The sequence below is a fragment of the Mustela putorius genome, unplaced genomic scaffold (genome assembly GCF_011764305.1).
Source record: "Mustela putorius furo isolate JIRA1106 unplaced genomic scaffold, ASM1176430v1.1 tig00000905_pilon_pilon_pilon, whole genome shotgun sequence".
NCBI classification, from domain to species: Eukaryota; Metazoa; Chordata; class Mammalia; order Carnivora; family Mustelidae; genus Mustela; species Mustela putorius.
Window position 1 is genome coordinate 4107691 of NW_025421511.1, and position 21867 is coordinate 4129557.

At 44.3% G+C, this 21867-nt stretch overlaps 1 protein-coding gene and 1 non-coding gene across 3 annotated transcripts in view; one reads left to right on the forward strand and one right to left on the reverse strand.

Annotated features, from left to right (window-relative positions):
• Positions 1 to 21867, forward strand: part of CSMD1 (CUB and Sushi multiple domains 1) — a 1951187-nt gene that overhangs the window by 1418037 nt on the left and 511283 nt on the right. The gene's annotated exons all lie outside the window — the stretch shown is intronic.
• On the reverse strand, positions 10291 to 10395 carry LOC123393628. Its single transcript, XR_006608466.1, has one exon. It is a non-coding gene; the product is annotated as a U6 spliceosomal RNA (small nuclear RNA).

A 21867-nucleotide genomic window follows, 5' to 3' on the forward strand; every position in this document is an offset into this window, starting at 1 on the left:
ACAGATTTTAATATGTATTTTGACTCAAAATATATACTCATCCTTTCAAATTTCCAAGTATCTCAAGGATGGGAGCAGGTGAGAGATGCTATAAAACAGAAAGTGCCAGAAGATATCTGCTAATATTGCTTGAAAAATTAGCTGGTTTTAGAAAAAGAAATAAATTATGTTCATTATTTCACCGAATCCTTACATATTCTATGTCGTAGGTTCTATTATTAATGTTTTTTCTTAAAGCTGAGTCACAAGGACTGAAAGTGTCCCTCTTCAACCGCTCTCCAACGCTGCCTCAGCTCGAGAAGCAGAGTGAGACAGGTGCTGACCTGAGACCCAGGCTTGTTGGGACAGACAGGTGGCTGGAGCATTCTGGGACACAGGTCTCGTTTTGTTCACACTGAGAAGTGAGTAGTGATGTAAGTAGGGAGTCGGGGGTGTGATGCTACACTCCCTTCTAACAAAGAAAGCAGATTTGCGACATCTGTGCACATAACGTGTGTTCCCTGTTTCTCTGTTTATTTGCTCCTCGATTATGTACGACGGTCCTGGAGTGTCCGCATGTCAGCTCTCTAGGGCCTAGGGTCACAGCATGCTCGGCAGGTGCTAAGGGGTGCCACAAACAGCAAACAAACAAGTAAATGACCCCAAAACCGGAGCAGAGGGATAGAGGTTGCCGTGGTCAAGGTCATGGACGTTAGGTGTGATGTGCTGATGGGCCTGCGGGGGGACTGTCCTGAGCTGAGCCCAGGGAGATGTGGGGGTGGGGGAGCGGAGACGGGAGGTTAGTGGAGGTAAAGTCAGAGCGCTGTGCGGGGGGGATTTGGGCATGACTGAGGAGGAACAGAAAGGCCGGTGTGGCCGGAATGAGCATGAAGGCCGAAGTGCTGAGTGGCCGGATTTTGGACCCATTTTATGGAAGAGACAGAAGAAGATTTGCTGGTGATTGAGTTTGCGCAGAACGAAATGTGACCCCAGGCTTCGGGCCTGAGCAGCCGGGGACAGTCGTGCTCCTCACCGTCTCCCTGGAGCCTTCATTCCCGTTCTCTTTCTCCCAGGCTTTTACCCGAAATCTTTCCAGTCACCCATGAGGAAAGTTATAGCGAAATGTAAGAATGTGAGCATTTACGTATTATCAGGAGCACACGTATCAACTCCCTCTACCCACCTGGAAGAAATACGCTCATTTCCCGCTCGCCTACTTTCGGGGGATGCCCTTGCCCCCGTATTTATGTGCTCGGTCCACATTTATTATACTTCCGTGACGTGTCAGACCCGGGTACAGCAAGGCCTGGCTCCTGCCGTCAGAGACCGCAGGACCTAGAACAGGGGTTATCAAACCTTTCCCCCTCAAGGTGACATAATATACCTTGTAGGCTCTGTAGGCCATGCTGTCTCTGCCATGTTTGCGTTGCATTTCTCCCACAACTTTAAAGAATAAAGAAACCATTGCTGTGGAGGCCAGACGGGACCGGGCACGGCGGATGTGGTGTGTGGACTGCAGCCTGCAGACCTGTGGTCTAGAGGGGAAGCGGACACGTAGGCAGACGTCTGCCGCCATGTGCAGGCTGTGGTGGGCGGCCTGCAGAGGGAGAAGCAGGGGAGGGTACCAGCACATCACATCTCTCCCAGAAGGGGGAGGCAGCACGGGTTCGGGACACGGGGTCAGGTCCACAAGAGCAGATATTCAAGAGAGGACATAGGCTGGAACATGCAGGAATGTGGCCCAGTGATCACGGGGTCGGTGCTCCCGGGAGGGAGGCACTCGCCGGGGCCCACTGAGCCAGGCCGTGGAGCGCACGCCTGCCGTCCTAGCAGGAGCGGCCGTCACTCTGAAGGGTCAGGAGCTGGAAGGGAATGCTGAGCCTGGACACACCTGCACCAGGCTCGTGTCCGAGCATCACGCCCGTGCTCACGTGGTGGAGAGTCGGGAAGGGCGGGCGCGCGGTGCGAGGGACGGTGACGTGGCTCAAGCAGCCTTTCTTGGTCTCTCCCGGGACGAGAGCTGGAGGCGACGTCCAGCTGCAGGACGCCGGTGCCACGCCGTCCCCTGACTGCGCCCGGGTGGAGGTGCGCCGCGACGGCAGGTGTCCGCGGCTCACCGTCGCACGGGCCACTGGCTCGGTGCGTCCCTTCGTCCTCGCCAGCGTCGCGCCCTGCTCCTGAGGGGCCGCCCGCTGGACAGAGTGTGAAACCGTTTTCCTTCTTTTCCTCAATCGCTCCATTTATTTATTTATTTATGATTCTGTAACATGAACTACTCTTATTATTTATTTATTTATTTATTTATTTTCACGTGCCCTTTACCAGTAGACCACAGTCCTATCGCAAATTTCTTCTGTGGGATGCTAACAAGACATGGTGTGTGACCCTATAGCCTTTGGCATAGTCATTTTCTGTTTTTTTAAGAAAAAAAACAAAAAGAAATGAGTTTTTGTCCAACTCTATAAAAGAAAATGAACAAGAGTTTTGTTTTCATTTCTTGAACTTAATATTTTCTTTTATTATTATTTTAAATATTAGGTATTGTAAACCTATAAGAAAAACATAATATATTTCTGTTAAATAACTTGTTTAAGACAAAATAGAATCTTTTCTTTCTTTCAGCAAGATAGGCTCAGTGAGATTGACTTAAATAAAGGTAGTAAATATATTTAAGTTAAATTATATTAATCACAAACTCAAGGTCATTAATCATGTGAAATACTAAAGTTGCTATCTAAACCGTAAATCAGTAAGAATAGAAATGGAGCCTAAAGTACAATTTAATACAAGATTAAAAAAAATTTTCCCACTGCATGATATGATCAGACACAAACATATGCGTAACAATTGAAAAATATTATCTGCAACTGTTGGCCTCTTGCTTTCTTATAAATCTATACATACCTAAGAAGTAGAACCTTTATAAGTACAAACAAAATTAAATATATCTCTTCTGTATGAAAATTGTGCTTTTTTGTTGCACAGTATTATGTTCTCAGTTTAGAACTTATCTAAGCACACGTGGATTTCATTTTTTACTGAAAGGAGAGTTTCTGTCTTCAGTCCCGATCCCTGAAAACAACATTGCTCTCGCATGGAAGAAACTCACGTTGCAGCCATGGACTGTCTTCTTTCTTAGATGGAGCTGGATAATCCTCTTTCTTAGACCCCAAGAACTTGGGCAGGGGTAATGGTGCCAGACCACAGTCACAACATTGGTCCCCTTCCCTCAAAGTCCAGCTCTGCTGCTGAACAGAAGATCCGGAGAGCGGGTTCCTCCTCCAGCTGCCCACTTCTGTGAGCAGGGGAAGGTACCCCACACTTCTTCCAAGAAGTTTTGAAAAAGACAGGAGGTGTTTGATAGCTGTCCCTGTCCTAAACCCAAGCAGGCCCTGGAAACAGTTCAGAATTTTCCTTTGCAACATAGTTTCTCCATTGTTCCCGTTTTCTTTTAACTTCAGTAATATTACTTAAAACCTAGTCACTTTCTCCATGGGGCTGAGGAAAGCTATTTAGCAGATTCACTTGATGAAAAATGACTGAAAACACTCATTTCTGCAGCCCTCTCGTCATCCCCGATGCTCTGTGTCTACGTGTCCACAGTCTCGCAAGATTCTGAAACTTGTCTCTGTCTTACAAAGTTCATGAGTTTTGGTAGCATTGTCCAAAAGCTTTTTACCACATACCTCACTGTGAACAATTAGAATGTCATGAAAACATGAGGGTTTTTTGTGTTTGTTTTCGGTTGTTGTTTGTGTCAGCAGTGGAGGCAAATCCTCCTGTGAGGTCCACAATGGACCGGTGTCACCTGGCCAGACACTCACACTGTTTCTCCAAGATCTTTTGTTTCTGGACAGGAGAGCAAGTATTTACATACGTCTTGGTCTTTGCCTTTTTAAAGCACCTACGTATCGCAGAAAATTTTTCTTAAATGTTACCACCATTTTTATTTCCGGTTAGATCTTTGACTGTTTACTTTGTGGAGAAGCTGTTTCTAGAAGGTTCTCTCCGTATCAGGGACATGCCCTCAATGTGCTGGGCGATCAGTCCAGCCCCTCACACTGCGTCCTATCTTGGAATTCTCAGTGTGTACTCACGATAATTTTTCATGCCGTGTTACTAAGGTTTTACCAAGTATTTGACTTTGCCTTCTCCGGCCAATAAATTCTGCTACTAAGTAACTTGCTTCCTGAGCCTTTCCACCAACGTGACTTTTGGCTTCACAGCAGAAACTTTACTCTGAGCTTCAGTCGCTGTGAAACAGTCGGCACCATTACACACTGAGTAGCTGTGATTTGCCGTTAAGTGTCTTCGGTTTTGCCGAAGCCAGTGCTTTGTTTGTAAGTTGCTCTCCACTTGCGCAGTGAATGGAACAGCTACGATTCCTCACGCAATCCCCATGGCATGCGGCTTTCGTTCTAAAGACGAAATTCCTCTTGTGTTTCATGCCACATTAGTGCAGTGAAATGATTCAAAAGATTGTAATTCTTTATCACTAACCTTATCTGAATTGTCTCGACACCGAGAAAATTCCTCTTCTACTTCCCAGCTCATCTTCAGAAATTGCCACTTTGGTCCATCAGATGTGCGCCCGTGAAATCAGTCGCAATAAAATATAAAACTACAGGGCATCACCCATAACTAAGATGAGCAGATAGGGAAAACAGAAAACCTTCACCGTACCATTTACCTGTCAGTCTGCACAATCTACCCTTTAAATACATGCAGCAACATCAACGTTTGATGAGGCCAGTTGGGTGATGGTGCGTAAAAACTTGTTCACAATGAAACTTTCGTCTTAATAATTTATTACAAAGTGGGTCTTATCTACCTTTATGAGCCGCTCAGCAGCTTGTTAAGGGGAGTTTGGGGAGGTGATTCGGGGAGAAGGGGACACCGTCCATGCGGCTCCCTGTTCATCAGCAGCCTCCCAGCCTCGCGGCAGAAACCAAGAATAGATTCGACCGAACGAAGACCGTCTTACTCTGCCCTCGTCTGGGGTACCTGCTGGACAGGGTCACTGCTGGGTCTCTCATTCAGGGCCCGTCCCCCTGAGCAGTAGCATCCTGTAGTAGGGAAAGTTCAGAAGAGCGGTCTTTCACAAAACCCCCTCCTGTGGTTGCCATTAAGGAAACCCTGGTATTGAACAGATATGTTGGTGATTCACCTGAATTAAGTGAGAGTCAAAAGGAAGATACAGATTTGAGAGTTACTTAGGAGGTGAAACTAATAGGAAGCTTCAGGGGAGGAAGGAGGGGGGATCATTTCTTTATACCGTTCTATGAGTGCACCTAAACGACTTTGTAAAAAGAAAATAATTAGATGCTATGGAATATGTTTATGCTGCAGCAGAAGTATGAGGTTTCTCCTGGCATCGCCTGGCACAGAACTACTGTTTCGGCAGCCATAAAACAGAGCTCCTGCTCTGCTGCCTGGAACTAGGTTTCCCAGCCACTGATTGCAGAATTCCATCAGTCTTTTGTTTCTGAGTCTACTGTGCTCCTTAACAGCAAATAAAGCCCCTTATTCATAATAGAACACTGGTACAAATATGGAAGGTTAGGGGAAGATAATGGATTGCTCCCCGGGAGTTGAAATTCTTGAGGCATTTCCCATTAAAACTAGGGAGTGGGTTTTCCAGGAGAAACAGTGTGCAGTGTAGGAAGCACTGTCGAGAATACTGCATGGTTCTAGTGTGCACAGTAAGTTGTGTGTGAATTGCAGTGCCCTGAGAGGACTAGTCCAGGAACCCAGCCAGAGCGGAGTGTCGCTTCTATGGAAAAATTAAATCCAACTTTCTAGAGGCTAATTTATGGTCGCATATTGAATCGAAAACCATTAAAATCTGAGACTATCTGTATTTTAATCAGAAAACAAGATTATCTAATAAGAAATTTTTAAAAAGTTTTAAATTCAATTAACACGTAATGTATTATTAGTTTCAGAGGTAGAGGTCAGGGATTCATCATCTTATAGAACACTCAGTGCTCATTCCATCATGTGCCCTCCTTAGTGTCCATCACCCCGTTACCCCATTCCCCTACCCCCTCCCATCCAGCAACCCTCAGTTTGTTTCCTGTGTTTAAGAGTCTCTCATGGTTTCTCTCCCTCTCTGATTTTGTCTTGTTTTATTTTTTCCTTTCTTCCCCTACAATCTTCCTTAAATTCCCCATATCAATGAGATCATATGATATTTGTCTTTCTCTGATTGCCTTATTTTGATTACCATAACACACTCTAGTTCCATCCATGTCGTTGCAAATGGCAAGATTTCATTTTTGATGGCCGAGTAGTATTCCTGTGTGTGTGTGTGTGTGTGTGTGTGTGTGTGTCTCTGTATGTCTCACATCTTTATCCATTCCCTGTCAGTTGACATCTAGCCCTTTCCATAGTTTGGCTATTGTGGATATTGCTGCTATAAATGTTGGGGTGCATGTGCCCCTTCAAATCACTACATTTGTATCTTTGGAGTAAATACCCAGTGGTACAATTGCTGGGTTGTAGCGTAGCTCTATTTTCAACCTTTTGTGGAACCTCCATACTGTTTTCTATAGTGTCTGCACCAGTTTGCATTCCCACCAACAGTGTAGGATGGTTCCCCTTTTTCCACATCCTCACCAACATCTGTTTATTTTTCCTGTCTTGTTAATTTTAGCCATTCTGACTAGTGTGAGGTGGTATCTCATTGTGGTTTTGATTTGTATTTCCCTGATGATGAGTGATGTGCATTTTTTTATGTGTCCATTAGCCATTTGTATGTCTTCTACCAAGAAATGTCTGTTCACATCTTCTTCCCATTTCTTGATTGGATTATTTGTTCTTTGGGTGTTGAGTTTGATAAATTCTTTATAGATTTTGGATACTAGCCCTTTATCTGACCTGTCATTTGCAAATATCTTCTCCCATTCTGTCAGTTGTCTTTTGGTGTTGTCAGCTGTTTCCTTTGCTGCACAGAACATTTTTATCTTGGTGAAGTCCCAAAAGTTTATTTTTGCCCTTGCTTCCCTTGCCTTTGGTAATGTTTCTAGGAAGAAGCTGCTGCAGTGGTGGTCACAGAGGTTGCTGCCTGTATTCTTCTCTAGGATTTTGATGGATTCCTGTCTCACATTTAGGTCTTTCAGCCATCTTGAAACCATGTATTTTCATGAGTGGTGTAAGGAAATGGTCCAGTTTCATTTTTCTGCATGTGGCTGTCCAATTTTCCCAAGACTATTTGTTGAAGAGGCTGTCTTTTTTCCATTGGACATTCTTTCCTGCTTTGTTGAAGATTAGTTGACCATAGAGTTGAGGGTCCATATCTGGGCTCTTTATTCTGTTCCATTGATCTAAAAAACACAAAACAGTGTTTGTTTTTGTGCCAGTACCATACTGTCTTGATGATGACAGCTTTGTAATAGAGCTTGAAGTCTGGAATTGTGATGCCACCAGCTTTTAATAAGCACAATTTTTTATCCGAACATATAAGACCAACTAGTTTTCTTTTCTAGAAGTATGCTTTTCTTGTTTTGGTATCAGGATAATGTTGGCCTTATAAAATATGTTTAAGAGTTTTCTCTCTTCTTTAGTTTTTTGGAAGAGTTTCATACAGATTGATGTTAATTCTTCTTTAAATGATTGGTGAAATTCACCGGTGAAGCCATCTGGTCCTGGCCTTTTCTTTGTTGGGAGATTTTGGATTATTGATTCAGACTCCTTACTAATACCAGTCTGTTAAGACTTTTATTTCTTCCTGATTCAGTCTTGTAAGTTGTAAGATTCTGTGTATTTTTCCATTTCTTTGGGGTTTTCCAGCTTCTTACTGTATAATTGTTCATAATAATGTCTTACGATCATTTGTATTTATGTATTTTGTGGTATCAGTTGTGATTTCTCCTCTTTCATTTGTAATTTTGTTCATTATGGTTTTTTTTTCTTTTTTCTTTTTGGTTAGCCTAGCTGTTTATCCATTCAGTTTATCTTTTCAAAGAACTGACTCCTAGTTTGGTTAATCTTTTCTATTGTTTTCCTGTCCTCTATTTAATTTATCTCTGCCCTCTCAATATTTTTTATTATTTCCTTCCTCTGATGACTTTGGGCTCAGTTTGTTCTCATGGGATCTCCCTTGTATGTAACTTCCCTCCTTTCTCTTGCTGACTTTTTTTTTTTTAAGATTTTATTTATTTATTTGACAGACAGAGATCACAAGTAGGCAGAGAGGCAGGCAGAGAGAGAGGGGGACTTGATCCCAGGACCCTGAGATCATGATATGAGCCAAAAGCAGAGGCTTTAACCCACTGAGCCACCCAGGCACCCCATCTCTTGCTGACTTTTGACAGTGTCCTTATAATGTGTCTTGGGGCAGCTTTATTCGGGTTCAACCTATTTGAGGTCCATTGATCCTCATGGATCTAGATGTCCATTTGTCGCCTCAGGTTCGGGAAGCTTTTGACCATTCTTGCTCTACATTTATTTTCTGGCCCATCCTCTTTTTTTTTATTTTTTTATTTTTTATAAACATATATTTTTATCCCCAGGGGTACAGGTCTGTGAATCACCAGGTTTACACACTTCACAGCACTCACCAAAACACATACCCTCCCCAATGTCCATAATACCACCCCCCTTCTCCCAAACCCCCTCCCCCCAGCAACCCTCAGTTTGTTTTGTGAGATTAAGAGTCACTTATGGTTTGTCTCCCTCCCAATCCCATCTTCTTTCATTTATTCTTCTCGTACCCACTTAAGCCCCCATGTTGCATCACCACTTCCTCATATCAGGGAGATCATATGATAGTTGTCTTTCTCCGCTTGACTTATTTCGCTAAGCATGATACGCTCTAGTTCCATCCATGTTGTCGCAAATGGCAAGATTTCATTTCTTTTGATGGCTGCATAGTATTCCATTGTGTATATACCACATCTTCTTGATCCATTCATCTGTTGATGGACATCTAGGTTCTTTCCATAGTTTGGCTATTGTGGACATTGCTGCTATAAATATTCGAGTACACGTGCCCCTTTGGATCACTACGTTTGTATCTTTAGGGTAAATACCCAATAGTGCAATTGCTGGGTCATAGGGCAGTTCTATTTTCAACATTTTGAGGAACCTCCATGCTGTTTTCCAGAGTGGTTGCACCAGCTTGCATTCCCACCAACAGTGTAGGAGGGTTCCCCTTTCTCCGCATCCTCGCCAGCATCTGTCATTTCCTGACTTGTTGATTTTAGCCATTCTGACTGGTGTGAGGTGATATCGCATTGTGGTTTTGATTTGTAGTTCCCTGATGCCGAGTGATATGGAGCACTTTTTCATGTGTCTGTTGGCCATCTGGATGTCTTCTTTGCAGAAATGTCTGTTCATGTCCTCTGCCCATTTCTTGATTGGATTATTTGTTCTTTGGGTGTTGAGTTTGCTAAGTTCTTTATAGATTCTGGACACTAGTCCTTTATCTGATATGTCGTTTGCAAATATCTTCTCCCATTCTGTCAGTTGTCTTTTGATTTTGTGAACTGTTTCCTTTGCTGTGCAAAAGCTTTTGATCTTGATGAAATCCCAATAGTTCATTTTTTCCCTTGCTTCCCTTGCCTTTGGCGATGTTCCTAGGAAGATGTTGCTGCGGCTGAGGTCGAAGAGGTTGCTGCCTGTGTTCTCCTCAAGGATTTTGATGGATTCCTCTCGCACATTGAGGTCCTTCATCCATTTTGAGTCTATTTTCGTGTGTGGTGTAAGGAAATGGTCCAATTTCATTTTTCTGCATGTGGCTGTCCAATTTTCCCAGCACCATTTATTGAAGAGGCTGTCTTTTTTCCATTGGACATTCTTTCCTGCTTTGTCGAAGATGACTTGACCGTAGAGTTGAGGGTCTATTTATGGGCTCTCTCTTCTGTTCCATTGATCTATGTGTCTGTTTTTGTGCCAGTACCATGCTGTCTTGATGATGACAGCTTTGTAATAGAGCTTGAAGTCCGGGATTGTGATGCCACCAACGTTGGCTTTCTTTTTCAATATCCCTTTAGCTATTCGAGGTATTTTCCCTATAATTTCCATGTGATTTTTCTTTTTATTGTGTCCCATAGTTTCCATAGACTTTCTTTACTCTTTTTCATTTTTCTTTTCTTTTTCTTTTTTTTTTTCCTTCTGGTTCCTCTAATTGGGTACTTTCCAGTGTCCTGTCATTCAAATTTCTGGTTGTTTCTTCTATCTGGTGGTCTACTTCAAAACTATCGAATTCTTTGGTTCAGTTATTGTACATTTCAACTCCAGGAGTTTTTGTTTGTTTGTTTCATTTTTAATGGTTGGTAGTTTCTTATCAAGCCTCTTATTTTGTAATGAAAAAAATATGAACATTTCATGGGTATGCATGTCATCCTGTTCAGGGAACATGCTAGTCTTCTCGATTCTTCCAATTTTAGTAAATATGGTAAAAACATGCACCAAATGTATAAAAGAACACCATATTGAGCTGATAAGCACATGTACACACACACACACACACACACACACACACACACACATTATCATTCTATAGAACTCTCCATTGTTGGGGTACCTAGGTGGCTTAATAGATAAAGTGTTTGACTCCTGGTTTCAGCTCAGATCATCATCTCATAGGTCGTGAGATTGAGTCCTGTGTGTAGGATTCCACACTCAGAAGAGAATCTCCTTGAAGAATCTCTGTCCCTCCTCCCACTCGTGAGCACATATGCCCTCTCTGCCTCAAATAAATAAATAAATCTTTCAATTAAAAAAAAAAACCTCAGTTATCATATGGTTTCACTTATTTGTGGAGCATAACAAATAGCATGGAGGACAAGGGGAGATGGAGAGGAGAAGGGAGTTGGGGGAAATTGGAAAGGGAGGTGAACCATGACAGACTATGGACTCTGAAAAACAATCTGAGGGGTTTGAAGTGGCGGGGGGTGGGAGGTCGGGGTACCAGGTGGTGGGTATTGGAGAGGGCACGGATTGCATGGAACACTGGGTGTGGTGCAAAAACAATGAATACTGTTATGCTGAAAATAAATAAATAAATTTAAAAAATAAATAAATAACTCTCCAGGAGCACCTGGGTGGCTCAGATGGTCAAGCTTCTGCATTTGGCTCAGGTCATGTTCTCCAGGTTCTGGGATTAAGCCCTGATTGGGCTCCCAGCTCAGCGGGGAGTCTGCTGGGAGTCCTCTTCCTCTACCTCTCCCCTGCTTGTGCTCTCTCTCTCTCTGTCTCTCTCTCTCTCTCAAATAAATAAATGTTAAAAAAAAATAGCTCCCCATTGTTGAATTTTTTTTTAATTAAGGAATGCAGCTATGTAGTCTCTCTCTTTTTTTTTTTTAAAGATTTTATTTATTTATTTGTCAGAGAGAGAGAGAGCAAGAGCGAGCACAGGCAGAGAGGCAGGCAGAGTCAGAGGGAGAATCAGGCTCCTTGCCGAGCAAGGAGCCCGATGTGGGACTCGATGCCAGGACGCTGGGATCATGACCTGAGCCGAAGGCAGCTGCTTAACCAGCTGAGCCACCCAGGTGTCGCTATGTAGTCTCCACTGCCAGAATGATTTAAATATTACATCGTTCAGGGACACTTGGGTGGCTCAGTGGGTTAAACCTCTGCCTTCAGCTCAAGTTATGATCCCAGGGTCCTGGAATCGGGCCCTGTATCAGGTTCTCTGCTCAGCAGGGAGCCTGCTTCCCTCTCTCTCTCTGCCTGTCTCTCTGCCTACTTGAGATCTCTGTCTGTCATATAAATAAATAAAATTTAAAAAAATTACATTGTTCGATGTAAGGCTAATCAATTTTGATTTATTAATTCATGAGACTATATTTTTCTGATAAAAATAGTTATTTATGTTTCAAAGGTTTTTCTTTGTGAAAGGATTCTTAAATATCGGGGCGGGAGGGGGGACACTATAATTTTACTTAATAGATGTAGACTATTAAGGACAAAGGGAACTTGAAAATCCTTAAGACCAGCTTCCTCATTAAAGTAAAAAAGCACACGGGGTGCTTGGCTGGCACAGTGGGTTAAGCTGTGACTCTTGGTTTCAGCTTAGGTAATGAGATAGAGCCCTGGGTTGGGCTCTGCACTCAGCAAAGTCTGATTAAGACTTTCTCTGTCTCTCACCACTGCCCCCACCCCCACTTTCTCCCTCTCAAATGACTAAATAAATAAATAAAAATTAAAAATGCATAAATATTAGCAATATGTACACATATACATATGCAGTATTTCATCTGCTACCATGTGCTAGGAATGGGGCCGTTCACTATCATCTAGTATAAGTAACAAGTGAGAGGTAGTTTACTAGGATTCGTTAAAATTTAAGGTCTTAGACAAAGTCGTATTCACAGAATAATATATATTGAAATTAACTATTTATTTATTTATTGAAATTGACTTTAGACCACCTTGAAAAACCTCCCTGAGAGAGGAAAAGGACTAATAAATAAGGAAGAGTCGACTTGACACAAGGAGGAGAGAAGTCGGATATTTTAAACACCTCCAGATTACATATAAAGTGATACTGATTCAGAACGATATCCGTATTTATATTTTAAAAACTAGGACATCTTGGACTAGTACATTTATGGGCATCCCCTTCTTGAAATTGTTTCTTTTTCTTTAGGGAAAAACAAAACAAAATTATTTTAATCATTGGTTGCATTACCTATATCCAGCCCTTCCCTGGTCTTTTTTGAGCCCAGTTGAATTAAGCTTCTGCCCTTCCCCCGCACTGCACCAAGCTAGGTCTGGGCAGGTCACAGTCCATGGCCAAAGTGAGATTTGCTGGTCCACACTCAGGTGTACACCTTGATCTGTCCATTGCACTTGACACAGCGAATCATGCTTCCTCTATGAACACTGCCTTCACTGCTGACTTGGACACCACTTGTTGGTTCTCTCTGGCTACTCTTGCCTCCTCAGTGCCTTTACCGATGCCACTTAGTGTCCCTAACCCTTGAATATTGGACATCTCAGGGTCTGCTCTTTTTCCCATTGATATTCACTCTATCTTGTAGCTTGAAATACTAAGGTTGACCTTTTCTGAAAATGTCTCTAGTCAGGTTCCTCCTCTGAACTCCACATGCATACATCTGATTGTCTACTTGACATCTCCATTTACGTGTTCAGTAGACATTTCAAACATAACATGTCCAAAATAGACCTAGATATTCTCTCCAAAACCTGTCCCTACCATCTTCTTGGTAATTTTTCTCTTTCAGCTCCTTAAGCTAAAACACTTCATAGTTATTTCTAACTCTGCATTATCTCTCATACTCCACATTTACCTCTACCCATGTATATCCTCTCTCTGTATAGTCTGCCCATCCTAGACAGAATCCGACTTTCCACCACCTCTACTCTTAATCACAACAGAGGCCTCAGCAGCCGTCATGTCTTGTCTGAATTACTGCAGTTCTCTCCTGACTGAGCTTCTTACTTCTGGTCTTGCCCTTGTGCAGTCCATTCTCACCACACAAACTGTAGTGGTTCTTTTTAAAGCTACTGTACGTCACTTCTCCACTCAGAAGCCTCCAGCAGCTTGTCCCCTGTCTCTGGAAAAAATCAGAAGTCCGAATGGCTCTTCAAGGCTCTGCATAAACCTTCCCCATCACCGTGGGTCCTGCTGCTCCCGCTCGACATTGCCCTCTGCAGTGTCCTCGTAGTTTCTCAAACATGTCAAGCACACTCTGTCTCCATGTTTTTGCCTTCTCTGTCGGATGATCTCTCAGGTATGTGCAGCCTCTCTGCCACGTGCTGTAGATCTGTGTGCAGCCTTGTCTGGGGGCAGACGCCGTCCTCTCTTCAATCCCCAGTACCCCAGATGGGTGTTTCTCCCTGCTACTGCCACCGTGGGACATGCAGACTGTCACTGACTTGTTTGTTGCTTCTGACACAGCACTAGACGGCAAGTGAGGCAGGGGCTCTGTTTCATTCACTGTTTTACAGCCAGTCCGAGAGCCTTGTTTGGAAGATAGCGGATGCTCACAAGTGTTTGTGGGACGAAGTCAGAATGCAACACTTACCCTCAGCGTGGTCGGGGAAACATACTGCTGAGGAACGGAAGCAGCTGACATACTAAACAGGACGTCTTCCAGGTCCCTCCGTGTTGTTGCAAATGGCAGGATTTCCTTCTCTTTTCAGGCTGATAATAGTTTGTTGCATGGACAGACGGTGTCCTCTTTAGAAAAGGAGCCATTCATCGGCCTGTGCACTTTGGGTCCTTTCCATATCTCGGCTACTGTGAATGATGCATGATGCCTCCTAATTGGGGCCCCTAAAATAGTCAGAGTAGAGAAGACCATTTGATGGTGATTATCATGGACTGGGGGCAGGGGGCCACGCACAGTTCTTGCCCAGTGGGTATAAAGATGAGTATGTCTCTGCGATCTGCGGTGTATCGCAGTTCCCGTAGTTAACGACAAGATATTGGGAACTTACAAATTTATTACGAGGATCTCATGTTACGTGTTTTTCTTGCAAAGAAGGGGAGGTGAGCGTAAGGACAGCGGAAGTGATGGAAGCGTCCGTGACCTCGTCGCGGCCGTAGCAACATGAGTGTATGCCGAACTCATGACTTGTGTTCGTGGATTATGGGTAGAATTTGTGTGCCGAATACACCTCAATAAAGCTGAACACAAGTGAGAAATAAATAATACTGAAGAACTCGGGACAGTACCTGACCGATACTAGTTGACCAGTCAGGGCTAAGTATGGACATTAAGGTCAATCAGAGCCCTTAGGATTGAAGTGCTTCAGAATAAGGTAACTCCAAAGGGATTTCCATAGGGAATAAAAAAGTCCACTTCATCTTCTTATAAACGATGTAGAATAAAGTAAAATAAATAATATGCGTGCACAAATACAGAAGTAGATGATTAGGAACAAATTTGAACTTTAAAAATTGATGTTAAGTTGTATCTAAAAATAAGACCTTTTGTTTTCAAGGAGGTTTGGTGTAGAGCATTGATGTGAGGCAAATGCCCTAGGTATTTATAAAAAAAACTGTTAGTACCAACTTTAATTAACTCCCTCTACTGTGTTGCCAAATGAGAGACTTGCTTTGTGTGTAAGTTAGATCAGGAGGTGTTGGTTACAATTCAGGTCTAATAAGCCTGAAACATTGGGGCAAGACATTTTTCTCAAGACTAAGCTGGCATTGGGCTGCCTGCGATTCAGCTTCATTTCCAGGTGGGGAACCTCTGTCTGCAGCACACAAGTTCACAGATGAGTCAAACCCGGGCAGAGTCCCTGTGGAAGGAAACTCTGTGCGGTGTGCGACGGGGAGGACTAGGACACGGCACTCTTCTGTGTCCGGTGCCGGGAAGGGGGTTCAGGAGACGGCGTCTCGGTCTAGTGACAAAGTGCACAGACCAGGACTGTTACCACCAGAGCACGGCGTGCTTGGGGCTGGCTAAAGGAGACCACTTCGTCATGGTTTGGTTAGGGAAAAGTGTCCCCTGGGCTCTCAAGGCAGCTTGGCACAACTTGAGTTTTCCATCATGTTCTATAGGGATTTTCTTTCCCTTTTCTTTTGTAATAAAGAAAGGGCCAGAGACTCTTTTTCTCAGAATGGTACAACCTTTAATTTTACATCACAATTCCATGCTTTATTTGTTTTATAAGTGTGTGACAAGATCACCCAATGGTGAGGGACAGTGAAAGGAGCAGTTTTGAGAATTTGGGGTTCGGCAGAGCTTTTTGAATTCAGTCCATGAGCAAGTTACATGACCTCAGAGCCATCCTTGGCCTGGTGTGTGTATGGTGAACGTCTGCGCAGGGGCCGCTCACGCGATGCCTACGTGTGGCCCTCTTGCTGCGACCTCTGCCTTGCTTTCAGCACTGAAATAGAGATTTGGACACACACAAATATCACTGTCATCAAAACTGCTAACCCAGCGGGGAAGACATACACGTTTTGTCAAGAAGATAAAACCGGGGTGGGGGGGGCGCCTGGGTGGCTCAGTGGGTTAAAGCCTCTGCCTTCGGCTCAGGTCATGGTCTCTGGATCCTGGGATTGAGCCCCGCATTGGGCTCTCTGCTCAGCGGGGACCCTGCTTCCTTCTCTCTCTGCCTGCCTCTCTGCCTACTTCTGATCTGTCAAATAAATAAATAAAAATCTTTAAAAAAAAAAAAAGAAGAAGAAGATAAAACCAGGGATCAAGCAAAGGGAAGGAGCCGTGCTGTCTTCTGGGAGAGGTCTCCTGGGAGAAAGAGTGGAAGGTTAATGAACAGGTGGTGGCTGGTGGGTCACTGCAGGTGAGAATGTCAGGAAGCCCTAAAGCAGAAGAGGTGGGCACGTTGGAGGGAAAGACACATTGTTAGCCACAGGCTGGGGTAACGTTTCTAAGAAGCCGCTCAGTGATGGCAGAACGGACATCTGCCTTTCAGGCTGTGTGTGTTTGGGTTTTATCCTAATTGAAAGAAGAAACTGCTATGGCATTTCTGGAAGGGGTGTCCTTCGATTAGTTTGGAACCTTAAGGAGACTTCTGTGACTACTGTGTGCAGAACCAGGTGTGGGCAAGGCAGCAGTGGAGGTCACTGTCGCATTCTGGGAGAAAGACCACAAGGTTCCCAGTGCTGGTGGCTGTGGAAAGTGTAGTCAGAGAGCTCCCAGGGCTGCTGAAGGCCTGGGTACCGGCGTGATGGATTGTTGCAGGCTTTGCTGTATTGCTAGAGGGGATGAGGCCAGGCTGACAGCATAGGATGGGGCTGTGTACCTGTGCTGGGTGTTGGAGACCAGAGGCAAGGTGACCACACGTGCCATCCCAGGTGGGCTCTTATACTGGGTTCCAGTTGGCGGTTGCCACGTGGGAATGGTTCACAGGCTCTGCTGAACCCATCTGCTAAGATTTCAAGGAATGTTGTAAATCTAGAATTTCATGGATAATCCTCATTTCCAACTGTTGGTTCAGAACTTGAAACTCTCTGCTTTGTAAACCGTGCAGGTAGGATGGAGGCCTGTGGCCACCAGTTTTGCTTCCTAAGTATGAAAAGTACTTAACACAGTGTCTCATAAACTTTACTCTCACAAGGGTATGCTACATGTCAGACCACATCATTAGCCTTAGTAAATAAACAGCTTTAATGGAAGAAATGCTCATTCTTGTATATTCAGGAAAAGTTAAAGGAACATCAATGATGAAATATGGGAGAGGAGGTTGTTGAATTAATTAAAAAGCGTTTATTGATTCTGTGCTATCCGGCCAAGTTTGGACCAAGGGCTACTGGACGAGACATCTTTAACGGGTTGAGTGTCTCTGATTTCCTGCCCTACGATTTCCAGCTACCACTGGGTAGTTAAAAATGTTTTGATTCTTGATAATGTGTGAGGTGATACATGATCTGTGCAAACATAAAGTGTTGTAAATCAGCCTGAATGTGTGTGATGTTGTAAATCAGCCTGAATGTGTGTGAAAAAGTTGCTCCATAAATGTCATGAAAGCAAATGCAACAGGCATCGTGATGTCATTGTCCCAGCACAGCCTTCGGAAAACACATGGGTAAATATTAGTGTTTTTTCAAAGAACGATTGATACGTAGGAGTTTGTCCACACATTTATGAACCATTGTCTTAAATTCCTGAGGAAATCATTTAATTTAATTTTATTTTTTTCTACACTGCAGTTAGCTAATATATTATGCCTGGTCAGTTTCTGGAATGCGGTGGGAACAGTACATGGCATTATTGCCTGATACGTTGCGTTGTATAAGACAAGCACCCTGGACAATAAAATACCATAGAGCTGTGGTAGGAACACAAGCCATATAAGAAAGAAAGAATTCAACTCATTGTTCCCTAATTGCTGCATGGGAGGGTTCTCATCCTGGCTCAATCCTGGCTCCTGCTAAGTCAGATTTCTTTTCTCAACCTGGACTTCTCATCTGCACTACAGAACACAGGCAACGTTCAGGTGCCTTTCCCAGCTCCCCGTGGAGGGCACGTAGCTGCTAGCATTTTGGCTGCCGAAGCGGGCTGTGGGTCCGTTAGATACGGGGCACCTTGAGGCGTCACGGCTTGTCTTGCATGTAACCAGGGAAGGGAACATACTCTAAGGGTAAACTATTTCTTTTTCTTTTTTTTTTTTTTTTCATTCCTCAGCGACTACATTTCTGACCACTGCCACTAGATGGTGGTGACAGTTCACACTTCCACTTCACAGCTCTTCTCCGTACTAGGTGTTATGAAGATGACAAACGCCATTTATTGAGTTTCTACTATAAGCCAAAGCCATTCCTCCTGTTGGTAGCTGTCCCTCAGGGAGATGAGGTAACCCCCAGTCCCATACCAGAGACTCCCCTCCACGTCCCGTGGCGTGCAGGTGGCCGTGTCTTCTGTCCCTGTGCACATTCTTCGAGTTCCCTCTGGCACACTCCTGAGGGATGGGATTCCAGAACCTCCCTCACATGTTTATGTGGAACGAGGCCAGAAGCTGCCCCTTCAAGTATGTCGTAAGCAAATTGGATAAAATAAATGCAGATACACATCGTACGCACAGACTGATGAACTCAACTCGTTTAGGATTTATACTGATGCTTCTAGATGTGAGAAGCAAAGCTGCCTTGTCTGTGTGCGTGTCTGAGCCGTCTCAGGTCCCCACAGCCAGAAGCTGGTGCCGTGGTAGAGAGCATGGTCCCAGGTAGCACTCACGAACGTTCCCTTCGTGCCAGAACTCGCAGTCGGTCCTCAGAGGAATCCCACAGGCATGAACCCCAGGAATTCCCTTGTCCGCATGGGAAAAGTAGGAAGTAGAGAGACTTGGTCACTTTTCCAGCATCGCCAACACCTTGTGAGAAAGGATTTGGGGACTCAGATATGTGCTGACCTTGCTAAAGCTCCGGCACTCGATTACAGCCCGGCTGTTGCAGGGGACCCACCGTGAGCTCCCATTCTTGCTAGCTGGACTGAGACCGTGACGGGCAGGCCACGGAGACGGGTGATGATGTCCTTCTGCCAGCGGATATTTGCCCTGAGGCCAGACACGTGTAATTGTTCTCATGCAGGAATGTGCATGGTGATTAGATCTTGGGCTTTGTAGCCAGACGGGTCCGGGTTCAAATCCTGCTGGCAGTCACCGTCTGCCGCTGATCACCGGGGTCACCCCCCACCTCTCTGTAACTTGAAGAAGGCTGTCAATAAGGAGCCCACCTTGCCGTGCAGTTGTAGCAGTCACGGAGAACACGCAACCCCCACCCCCAGCACAGCACAAGGCGCGCACTAGGTGCTCACACTGGAATTTTTATTACTTTTATTTTATGAATTTTTACATTAGGAAAAAATCTAGTAGAAAAATTCTTGGAATGAGTTCTGTGTTTGTTTGGAATACTTCCTCATGCCGTTTGTGTTAGAGGCTGAAACTCGTGTGTACAGGATTTGTGTAAAATTGCAGCAAAGGGAGAGAAACTGGTCTGCCTTTGAGGAATAAAGACTACTTTACGGGTCCTGTAAAGGGGGCTTGGAGTACAGGGGTAGGCAGGGGGATGGGGAGGAGGGTACGGGTGTCTTCCCAGATGTCCTGAAAACCTCCAGGAAAGTTACCCTGTGCTCCAGGAAATGCTGAGTCCACATTGTAAGTCCTGGTGAAGAGAGGAACCGCTCACTCAGATTAGCGTGGGGCCGGCATTCAGGGTCACTGCCCGGCAGTGCACCCCACACACTCAGCAGCTCATAGCTCCCAGCAGCGCACCCCACACACTCAGCAGCTCACAGCTCCTCCCTCCTCATCTCATGCTCTCTCTGCGTCTGAAGGCTGGCCTGGCGAGGCTGGGGTCTCTGCTCAGGATCTTGTAAGTCTGAAATGAAGACGTTGGCCAAGCTGCAACCCCATCTGGAGCTTAGTGGCCTCTTGGAGACTCATTCAGGTTGTTTGCAGAGCTCGGCTCCTTGTCGTTGTAGGACTGAAGCCCCAGTCACATTCCTGTTGGCTGTTGTCTGGGGAGTCCTCTCAGCTACAAGAGGGCGCCTTCAGGCCAAGCCAGGTGTCCCTCTCCCATGCTGGCAGCAAGGTCTCCAAGGCAGGAGAATGCCTCTCCGTGTGGCTGCAGTGGAGTCCCATAGATCACAGGGGTACGAAGGGAGAAAACTCCCGTATAACGCAGCTAATCGGGGGCGAGATTGCCCCGTGATGCCCATGGACCTCGGCCACACTGAGAGGAGGAGAAGACACAGGGAGTTCTGCCAACACCAGCATCAAAGACCACATCCTCAGAGAGAGAAACTGTGGCAGAGAACTCAAGCTGAAGCCTGGGGGAGCACCGAGAGAGCCTTGTCCATGGGTAGTGCTGTGCTCTGCTGAGGCCTGAATCCAACCAACAAAGGAACAGTGTTCATGGTCAACACAGGCTGTCAGAGAGGAGAAGAACCCAAAAATTCCCGGGGGTGCCTTCAAGTTAGGTGAAGTGAAGAAATCACACATTAAAAAAAAAAAGGCAGCAAAGTGCATATAATAGAAAGGTATTAAGATTCACTATGAAATTGTTCTTTAGTTATGTCCTTAAAGGTAAGGGAATGACTGCCCAAGCCTTTTGAATCACCTGTAAAACCTTGCTTCCTGGGCTGGATAAGTGCGATTGGTCTGCCTTTCTCTATCTGTCTAATCATCTGTCTCTCTATCATCTGTCGTCAACCTCTCATCCGTCTATCCATCTAGTCATCTGTCTCTCGGTCACCTGTCACCTGTCTTTCTACCTGTCATGTATGTATTATCTGTCATGTGTCCATCATCCTTGTATACTGCTGGCATATAATAAATACTAAATGCAAAAAAAAAAGAATTATACTTCTCCCTGGAATATTTCATTATAGAACTCTGCCATTGGACAAGTCAGGTTGACTCTAGGTACCCTGCTCCCCTACCCTCACAGAACCCCATCTTCTGGAGTGCGTATCCTCTATAGTTCTGTTTTCTTTCCAAAGTTTATTTCAATAACACAACAGCAGCAAACTACACTATTTTCCTGACATACACATGGAAGCTTCTATAGGATAAACCATGTGTTAGGCCACCAAACAATGTTTAAGGTATTTTAAATGTTAGAAATCATGCAAAGGATCTTTTCTAATCATAATGAAATCAAACTAGAAATCAATGGCAGAACAAAAATTCACTAATATGTGAAATTTTATAATACCCTTCAAAGAACCATTGAGTCAAAAAGAAATCAGAAAGGAAAGTAGAAACCAACTTGAGACAACTGAAAATAAGAGCCTGACACACCAGAGCTTATGGGGAAGACCAAAAGTGGTGCTGAGAGAGGGTTTGTAGCCACCAACAAAGGCTTTAAGAGGATCTCAAATCAACAACCTATCTTTACATGGTAAGGAGTTAGGTAAAAAGAACCAGTTAATTCCAAAGCTAAGAGAAGGACATTATTAATGCTGAGTAAAGCCAGAAGAAAAATAAAACAGAAGATAAATAAAATAAATAAGATAAATAAAATAGAGATAGAAAACAATAGAGAAAATCAACATCACCAAGAGTTGTTTCTTCCAACCCAGATCAACAAAACTGACATTTAGTGAGATGGACTATAAAAATGGTGTTTTGGGACTAGAACATCCAAAATGCATGACTGGGCACCATTCTCATTGATAAAAAGTTATTATTATTATAATAATAATATATAATATATTATTATATATTATCAATTATTCTCATTGATAAAAAGTCCTAAGAAAAAGAACAACAACACAGGGTGCTGGGTGGCTCAGTAGGGGAAGCATCTGTGTTCGGCTCATGATCCCAGGGTCCTGGGATCCAGCCTTACAGGGACTCCCTGCTCAGCAGGAAGCGTGCTTCTTCCTCTCCCCCTCCCACTCCCTTCTGCTTCTCCCTCTGCCACTCTCCCTGCTTATGTTCCCTCTCTCTCACTGTCTCTCTCGCTATCAAATAAATAAATCAAATCTTTAAAAAACC